The sequence below is a fragment of the Octopus bimaculoides genome, chromosome 1 (genome assembly GCF_001194135.2).
Source record: "Octopus bimaculoides isolate UCB-OBI-ISO-001 chromosome 1, ASM119413v2, whole genome shotgun sequence".
Lineage (NCBI taxonomy): Eukaryota > Metazoa > Mollusca > Cephalopoda > Octopoda > Octopodidae > Octopus > Octopus bimaculoides.
This window is the reverse complement of record NC_068981.1, coordinates 134,892,574-134,901,168: the sequence shown is the minus strand read 5'-3', so window position 1 is coordinate 134,901,168 and position 8,595 is coordinate 134,892,574. Positions and strand designations below refer to the sequence as shown.

Here is an 8,595-nt window from a genome sequence, read left to right as displayed (position 1 = left end):
ATATGTGAAGAAAGCAAGTTTTCCTTTTCCCTGTGTCAAAGTGGAAAAAATCTGAACAGAAAACATTTGCACTTCGCTTTTCACATAACTTTATTACAAAAAGCTGACGTATTGAAATAGGTTTAACAACTCATGGGAGGCAACTTGTGATCAATGATTTCGACTAGGCCGAAAGCCAAATATGTTGAGGAAATTGGAGTGGTTTGTAGTGGATTGAATCGAATGTCTTTCTTTCTGACACGTATTTTACAGATACCAGAAGAATGAATGGCAAATTTGACCTTGGCGAGATATGAACTCAGAACCCTGAGGTACCGAACTAAAGGTATTGTGAAGCATCCAACATAGCTCTCTACTAACTGTACTATTGCTGCTACTCTACAATCAATAATCAGAAATACTTGAGTAGTGGACTAAACAATAAGAATTTGGAAAGCAAATAAGAAAGATTATATATATATATGTTTGGGAAGTCCACCACTACAGGGGTGCGATTGTCTGAAGAGAGTATATTTCTTGAACATATACACTTAAAACTGAGGTAGATGCTATATGGTGGCTGTACAATAAGCCACATGGTACATGAGTGAAAATTTGTAGACACTAATCTAACTTTAATTCGGTTTATTAATTAATGGTTAGAAACGACTCAAAAACAGTCAGTAACAGAAACTAGTTGGTTAGTGCTATATTTTTAACTCCCACAATCCAATATGTCTAAATTTTTATATAATTAAATTTCACCTTCATAGTATACTGTTATCTGAAAAAAAATGACCTTTGGTTATAAGAGTCTGAAGATTTAAATACAAAGTTAAAATTACACAATATATATATATATATATAAATACACACACACACACACACACATGTAGATAATTATATATACAGGGTGCAATGGGTAAATTGTTGCCATTTTATATTTTAATTTCATACAGTTTGTTTTTGATTTTGTTGACTACCCAATATAGTAGGGTCAGTTGGGCATCGTCCGAGACAAACCGCATCATGAGGCAATTCACTCTGCTAGAAATTTGCAAATGATATGCTGTACAGCTTAGCATTTGTGCCAGAAGCTCCAATACAAACATTTCAGAGTGTTTGGGCATCAGTCTGAGAAGAGTGCAGAGGATTCAGAAAGAGTTGGATAAGTCTAACAGTGATTACAAAGGTATGGCAGCTCGGAAAACTCACTCCGATAAGAAAAGAACTCCTGAATTTGTTGGTGAGATTCAGGCCATGATTGACAATGATCCCTCCAAGTCAACCAGGTCTATTGCCAGGGACATGAGAGTGTCTGATTTTCTTATCAGGCAGGTAGTGCATGAAGACATTCAATATTCCTCATACAAGATGAGAAAAGGCCAAATTTTTATCCCAAGCCATCAAGGTCAAGAGGAAAGACCGCGTTACGAAGCTTTTGAACAAACTCAAGCATCCCCTCCAACCGAACATGCTTAAGTTTTTCTCAGAGAAGAAAAATTTCTGCCTGGATCAGATAGTGAACACACAAAACAACCGTTAACTTGTTGTGTCCCCAAAACATGTACTGAGAGTGATAAAAATCAAACATCCAGTCAACATCATGGTGTTTGGAGTGATCACTAGTGATGGTGCTGTTATGCCTCCATTCATCTTCCCACACAGCCTCAGACTTAACATGGAGGCCTACATCAAATGCTTGGAGGAGGTAGTGCTGCCCTGGGTCAAGAGGCTAGCTGCTGGAGGACCCTGTGTCTGGCAACGAGACTCTGCACCATGCCACACAAGCAGGAGAACCCACTCATGGCTGTCAGATAATTTCTGTGACCACATCATCCCTAACATCTGGCCACCTAACTCCCCAGACTGCAACCCCCTTGATTATTATGTGTGGGGTGCAGTTGAGCGAGAGACAAACAAAACTCCTTGTAACAGCAAAGATGAACTGAAGGCAAGGAATATGACAGCATTCACCAACTCCAGAAGAGTTGCGGGAGATTCCGAAGTCGTCTGGAGGCTTTGGTTGAAGCCAATGGCGATTCTATTGAATAAATTTACTCTTTAGTATTTCAGGATATTTTTATGTAATTTTGGTAAATATATCTGTTAAAATGCAATGTCGGTGTTATTTTCACTTTTGTGTAATTTAGATGACAATTTATTCACTGCACTCTGTATATATACATACATACATACATAAATATATATAAACATTGTAATTTTAACTTAAATATATATATGCAAAGCTATATGTATATATATATATATATATATGTGTGTACGTATATATTTTATATATATATATATATATATATATATATATATACACACACACAACCCAAATTTAAATGATAATCTGTGACGCCGTTCTAACGTGTGTTTCTGCCTAGTTTTCATGGCATATCAGTTACTATGCGATATTCTTTTTGTATTAAAGATCAGAGAAAGATTAGTGCAAGTGTATCTGTAATCTACTGGTCCTTGCTGAAGAATTTGCAACAGTGGATACAGATGGGAACCAGTGAAATTGGAGGGAGATGTTACATTTTTAATGGGATCCTTGTAAGAACTTGGTGTTTATTTGGCAGTTTAAAAGGAAGGATTTTTATTACTGAAAAAGAGAAAAATATTAAGAAAAAAATAACACAAAAAAAAAATCTCATGATATATATACACAATAACTACTGATATAGCATACTTAAAAAAGAAAGAAAAAAATATAATAAAATTGTGTGTTTGTGTATTGTACATGTATGTTGATCTAGTTACACCAGTTATTAAAAAAGTGTAACTACAGTTTTTTTTTTACATCAAAATATTAAAAACAATGGAATTGTTTATTTAAATGTTCTTTAATATAATAGAAAAAAATCCAAAAAAGCTATTAATAAGAAAATGGAATGAAAAATTCACACAAAAGCAGTAGAAATAAAGGTTTCTGAATGATAAATTTACTTAACATTGGATATGTTCACCCTTACACACGCACACACAAGAGGAAAAGGAAATATATAATTTTTCTCTTTGTTATTTTATACTTATTTGGTTGTTAACAGTACTATGACCAGGCTGTAAGAAACAAGTTACATATGTATATATAAAAACTAAAAAAACATATAAGAACAATAAAATAGTATTCATATTGACTTTTGCTATTTACAATAATTTCTGCAATCAGTTTTTCTTTATATGCATCTTGATTTATTCTGATTTAGGATACTGATGTCTGTGTTATGATAATGACAAAACAAGAAATGGCACTACTTTGCAAGGTTTCGAAATTTACTCATTGTTACTTCAATGAAGAAGAAATGTTGTAATGAAGACTGTATTTCTTTGTTGGTCTAAATTAATGCTACAAATGATGAGAGAATTTCCAATTGTGTTCCATTAATTTTAATTTCTAATTTTCAAGAAGAAAATAATTGCTTACAAGATATTGAAATTTAAACAAAGAAATGCAGTTGAGAGCTATGTGTTTAATAACTTTTGAAACATTAAAAGGGAATGTATGATAAATTTTTAAGTGCTTAGTATACACTTCGTATTCTACTTTGGATTGATTAAAATAAAAAGAAAAAAAAAAAGAAAGAAAAAAACTCTTACAGTTAATTATTTTTGTAAATTGTTATATTTACAAGAAATATGTATTTTTTCTGAGTAGCATTTATACACTTGTATTAATCTTCAAGCAAAAACTTTCCATCATTAAAACCAATTTGGGATAAACAAAATGCATACAACTTTAACTAACTTGAATCTACTTTTAGTGGCTGTTTTCTTTCATTTTTTAAGGGAGTAGGACAGAAAAAAATTGTCAATTGCAACCAAGTTTCTCTTCTGACAAAGCTATTGTAATGCAGGCAGATGTCTAGATGGCAAACTAATCATGTTATAAACAAGAGAAGGCAGATGCAGTCTCAGTTTGTGGTTACAGTTTTAGCTTTGGCCTTCATTAATTAATTGAAAGAGAGCTGAATTATAGTAAAAAATATATAAATGAGGCTGTAGTTAATGTTTCAGAATTGTGTTCTGAGTGAAATACACTGTGAGGCCTTTAAGAGGTTACATTCATCTTCTCAATGGAGGCAAGTGCATGCACATGCACACATATGCACACACACACACACACACACATTTAATTCTGTTATATAGTAGGAATTCATTGGTTAGAATAAACAGCAACAACAGATGAAGACTGCATAAACACAGGTTCTAACCTGCAGTTAGTGGATGTACAGAACCAGGACTGATATTTTAAAAGTATTTGATGTACTAGTTTTAAAATATCCAAGCTATTGTTAAGTATAAAAATAAGTTATTTTTCAGACATACTATAAAGAGAGAACTGCAGCTGGCTGAATAGAGAGCACGTAGGACTACCAGCTGAAGAACAAACAGTGATTATCTTGTTACAGGTCAAGACACTAGCTACTGCTAGCTCCATACACCTAGCCATAAATAGATACCATAGGTAAGTGCAACTCATTGCAATGAATAGCGAGATTACTGTATATAAAAACCAAATATTTCAATTATTTGCCATGCTGAATTTAAGCCTTCTCTTTGATCTGAAGCAGGCAATAGGAAACAATATTAGTATATTCCCCTTAAGAGATCCTGAAATTAACAGGAGACACAAAAGTTCAACTTCTTCACAATACATCATTCAACTGCATAAAGCAGTAGAAACAACAACAACAACAACAACAACAACAACTAAAGGGGGAAAGAAAGAGCTTATGGCTAATGTTTTTATGAAGAAAGGATGCTTAATCTTGTTTCCAGAAATTTTAATAAAAACAATAAAAGAAACGATAAAAAGAAAGATTGTAAATTTTTATCAGTGGCATGAATATCATTTATAAAAATGTTGTAAAAAAATGCAGTGAGAGTGGAAGAGAGCAACGTATAGATACTCAAATGAAGTGAATAGTGTGTATCAGATGTTTTAAATTCAAACCTTTTTATACTCTGCTGTAATGAGATAGAACCTGATGATCACATGCGGATTTAATAAGACTGAAGAAATAAAGAGGAAATAAGTGATATGAGTCAAATAAGCAATATTTCTTTTAATTGTTGGAATTGGAAATGAGATGTGAAGCCCTTGGTGAATGAAACAAGTCTAAAACTTGGTTTTGGCTTTTATTTAAAACTATGTCTCTTTTGTTATGTCACTAATGCTCTTGGGAAAAGCTTCCAAACCAACAAAAATCTAGCTTTACGCTTGTGTATGAAACAATATCATTTGTGCTTAGTAAGGACGGCAACTCAGTTCTGCATCTGGAATATTGACATGCCAGTTTCAAATCATGCTTTCAAATCCTTGCTTTATAATTTTATAGCAACAAATCAGTGCTAATAGTAGTTATTATTATTGTAAAGTTATATGCTACAAAAAGCAGAAAATGAGCAAAGCATTGAATTGGTTAATTAAAAAGATGCAAAAAAAAAAAAGAAAAAATTATTCTCCCTTATTTAAATGAATTTTACATCTTTAGATACAATCTTTAGCAACCACATCATTGTATTTCTTGTTTGTTCAAAAACTCTACAATCATTGATAATGATGGAGTGAGAAATAGGGTGTAGTTGAGTAGGTATGAAATATTTTGGCACAGCTGTTTTGGCACTGTTCATTTGGCATTGCTGATTTGATGCCAGATATTTTAATGTTTCTCTTATTCACCACCCCTCTCTCTCTCTCTCTGTTTATATGTGCAAGTATATTTCTTTTTTATGTGTATGAGGAGAAGGAATGAGCTTATGTCAATGGTGTTCAATTAATAAATTGTAATTCTCCCTTCCCTTGCTCTTTTTTCTTTTTATGTGTATATTTCTGTGTGTACATATGTGTGTGTGTGTGTGTGTGTGTGTGTGTGTGTGTGTGTGTGTGTGTGTGTGTGTGTGTGTGTGTGCTTGCCTCCAGTGCCAAAAAGTACAGTCACCAAAACAGACTGAATTTCCAGTCAGCCATGCTAAATCCTCAGCATTCAAACAGCTGCACCTAACTATCTCATTCCATAGTTTAGTATCTGTAGGAAATGTAGGAAATAAGGAGAACAGACAATGAGATTTTATCATATTCTGTTCATTTTGAAGATGATGATGATGATGATGATGATGATGTTCATGTTTGTACATGTCCTTTTGCTCTGTGAATTTGATACTTGTTTTATATATACATGATAATGATACATATGCTGTTTACTTAAACTGCCACATGAACTCATAAAAGTAACTAAATTGATAAATTAAAATGGAAGAAATATTGTTTTCAAATCTGAAATACTTTAAACAGAATAATAGAATCCCACAACTTCTCAGAATGATAAACCAAACAATGAGATTCCAAACAAGTGAGATTACTCCTGAATATAAATCAAATAACTTTAGATGTAACTGGAAAGAACAAAGAAAACAAAACCTATTTTAACCCATGTATTTTAAAGATAATTTTCATTGTTTACAGCTCAATAATATTAGTGAATAAATATTGTCAGTAATAGGTGAAATTAGATGATCTCTTATGTGGAAAAGAAAGAAAAAAAACTTCAGGCTTTGGTGGTAACAAAACAGGAGAGGCATAAAATAAGGAAGTATTGTATTAATATTAATTTTTCTATGGATGGGGTTGGGGGAAGGTTCTGATACAGACAATTGACGATTTCAGGTGACACCACTAAAGATAGTAAGACAAGGAGATAGGAAGATAGATAGGGGGGAGAGAATATATCATACGTATATTAGTGACGTACAGTCATATCTAATATGTTTGTGCACATTCGGACATGAGAAGACAATATGCTTCAAGTTGTCTTGAGAGAAGAAATTCTCCAAGGAGACAATTTACAGTGTATTGTCTTTCTATGTCAAAATGTACAAGAACCTGTTAAATATGACTGTACACTGCTTAGTGTGCCTCTAACACAATATACACACACACATATATATATACACCCATGAGTAGATACTTGAAGCAGTGATTAAGAGTAAACAAACTTAAGACCAGTTCAAACACATTTGAGAGATATTTGAACTATGTAAAAGGCTTTTTACTGCAGTTTGTCATGAAGAAAAAAAATTCTTGCTTAAGACAAAAACATGAGAGAGAAGGGAAAAGAGAGAAAGAGTGGGAGAGAGTGAGAAATATTATATGTTATTATAGAGAAAATATTTATGTCATGTCATTTACATTAGCCATTGCATCAAAATCCAACCTTAACACATTGAATAACCTGAGAAGAAACCTTAATGTCTTCCATCTTGAAACTGTTTTGGTATATTAATCCATAGCCAGCAATGTTCACAGCCGTTTGATTGATAAAATAAAAAAAAATAAAAACTTGTTTTCCTTGATTTGCCATGTGACATTAACTCAAAACTTTAGACAGCCATTGATTAAATGGAGAAACAAACAGGGAGACAGATAGACAAATAGACAGACAAAGAGAAGACCAACAATAAATGTCGAGAAAATTTTGTAAAGGGAGGGAAGAGATAGTAAGAAAGAAAGACACAAATAAGAGAAAAGTTAGATGCTGTTCTTTTTCAGGAAATGTAAATAATTCTAGATTCTCTCTCCCAACTATCATGGAATAATACGGAATAACATAGAATAATCTAACCTCAAAGGAAACAGTTAATTTAAAAATTTTATTTCAAGGAATGGAGCACACACACACACACATACACACACATAGTGTTAAGTGTACACACGCATACATTAAAAAAGTGACAAAATATAAAAATGTAAGTATTATTATTATTTCTATGATTCAATATTATAAAAAACAAAAACAAATTAACGAATTATTTTAAGAAAGACTGGAAACAGAAGCAGGGAAGAAAATACACAATGTAAATCATGAGAGAGAGAGAGAGAGAAAGAGAGAGCAGTGGTTAAAGTAACAAAATCCATATAGTAAGTGAGATTTGGTAGCAGGAAAATGTGTGCAAGTCTGTTGGAAGGACCATTCCATTTTCTTTTCTGAGTTGGGTAGACTTAATCTGTCACCCTGTTCAATATGACCATCTGGTTCATCGTAGGAGTTGTGGGTCCTTGAAGAAAACCAACTCTATTACAAGCGTTCAAGCCAACCCACTGCTTTTAGAGTGACTCTTTCCTCCCACTACTAGTCACACCATGGAGCTTGCCCCTTTCTTCTTTGACAAGGCATTAAAAAAGATCAGAAATAATAATAATAATAATAATAAAAATAATAATAATTCTTTCTACTAAAGGCACAAGGCCTGAAATTTTTGGGGAGGAAACTAGTTGATTACATCGACCCCAGTGTTTCAGTGTTACTTAACTTATCAACCTCGAAAGGATGAACAGCAAAGTCAACCTTGGTGGAATTTGAACTCAGAGTGTGAAGATTGACAAAATGCCGCTAAGTATTTTGCCTGATGTGCTAACGATTCAGCCAGTTCACCACCTTAATAATAATAATAATAATCCTTTCTACTAAAGGCACAAGGCCTCAAATTTTGGGGAAGGGATTAAGTCAATTACATCAACCCCAGTGTGAAAGGATGAAAGGCATAGTTGACCTTAGCGGAACTTGAACCCTGAATGTAAAGACGGATGAAATGCAGCTAAGCATT

General features: G+C 33.0%; 1 protein-coding gene across 9 annotated transcripts in view; it reads right to left on the bottom strand.

Annotated features, from left to right (window-relative positions):
- Positions 1–65: 65 nt before the first annotated feature.
- The window catches only part of LOC106871495 (band 3 anion transport protein), a 762,999-nt gene continuing 754,469 nt past the window's right edge, over positions 66–8,595 (bottom strand). For all 9 annotated transcript variants that reach the window (XM_052970953.1, XM_052970950.1, XM_052970954.1 and 6 more), the window contains one exon: positions 66–8,595. This exon is cut by the window's right edge and continues 3,801 nt beyond it. The gene's annotated coding sequence lies outside the window, so the exon portion shown is untranslated.